Raw genomic sequence first — 1376 nt, 5'->3', positions numbered from 1 at the left:
GGGAGGATCCTTCCTGCCTCTCCCAGCTCCTGGGGGCTCCAGGCATCCCTGGGCTTGTGGCCGCATCACTCCAGTCTCTGCCTCCGTCTCCACGTGGCCTCCTCCTCTGTGTCTGTGTCTCCGTCTCCTCTTCTGTCTCTTAGAAGGACACCTGTGATGGGACTTGGAGTCCACCCTTCTTCATGATGATCTCCTCTTGAGATTATTAATTACATCTACCAAGACCCCTTTTTAAAACAAGGTCCCATTCACAGGTTCTGGGGATCAGGATATGGACAGATTTTTCAGGAGGACCACAGTTCAATCTATTCCAGGTGTATCCAGTTCCCTCTGGAGGCTCTAGGGGAGGGTCCTTCCTGCCTCTTCCAGCTCCTGACAGCTCCAGGCGTCCCTGGGCTTGTGGCCGCATCACTCCAGTCTCTGCCTCCGTCTCCACGTGGCCTCCTCCTCTGTGTCTGTGTCTCCTCTTCTGTCTCTTACAAGGACACCTGTCATTGCATTTAGGGGACACCCAAAATCCCAAATCCAACAAATTGAAAATCCATTTTGAGGTCCTTCATGTAATTGAATCCACCAAAGACCCTATTTCCAAGTAAGGTCCTATCCAGAGGTTAGGGGGTTCTGGGAGTGAGGACATGAACATATGTTTTAGGGATCACCTTTCAACCCACTGCAGTTGTGTTTGGTTCCTTCTGGAGGCTCTAGGGGAGGCTCCTTCCTGCCTCTCCCAGCTCCCGGGGGCTCCAGGTGTCCCTGGACTTGTGGCCACATCACTCCAGTCTCTGCTTCTGTCTCCACGTGGCCTCCTCCTCTGTGTCTGTGTCTCCTCTTCTGTCTCTTAGAAGGACACCTGTTACTGGATTTTGAGGCCTCCCTAATCCACTGACTCCAACTCATCTGAAGTCCCCTAGCTTACTTACGTCTGCAAAGACTCTTTTTTTTTTTGAGATGGAGTCTGGCTCTGTCGCCCAGGCTGGAGTGCAGTGGCGCCATCTCGGCTCACTGCAAGCTCCGCCTCCCGGGTTCCCGCCATTCTCCTGCCTCAGCCTCCTGAAGGGTTTCGCCATGTTGGCCAGGCTGATCTCGAACTCCTGACGTCAGCCGATCCACCCACGTCGGCCTCCTAAAGTGCTGGGATTACAGGCGTGAGCCACCACGCCCAGCCTGAGGCCCCATCTTTCAGCCGTTCTGCAGGTCTGGGCTCCCAGGGTCCCCTCACGGTGCACAGCAGACTGAGAAGGGATGCAGCCCTCCCAACACCAGGGGTCCCTTACAGGGCAGCCTCTGGGAAGCAGAGGTGGGGATGTCAGGTGCAGGAGGGGCGCAGGTTTTGGGGAGACAGGGAGACCGGGCTGACACCTCCTGTCAGTCATTCA

At 55.7% G+C, this 1376-nt stretch overlaps 1 protein-coding gene across 1 annotated transcript in view; it reads left to right on the top strand.

The window, feature by feature from the left end:
- Positions 1 to 1376, top strand: part of ASMTL (acetylserotonin O-methyltransferase-like) — a 55716-nt gene that overhangs the window by 22105 nt on the left and 32235 nt on the right. The window lies entirely within an intron of this gene.

Source organism: Mandrillus leucophaeus, unplaced genomic scaffold (genome assembly GCF_000951045.1).
Source record: "Mandrillus leucophaeus isolate KB7577 unplaced genomic scaffold, Mleu.le_1.0 Scaffold634, whole genome shotgun sequence".
Lineage (NCBI taxonomy): Eukaryota > Metazoa > Chordata > Mammalia > Primates > Cercopithecidae > Mandrillus > Mandrillus leucophaeus.
This window is presented reverse-complemented; position numbering and strand designations above follow the sequence as displayed.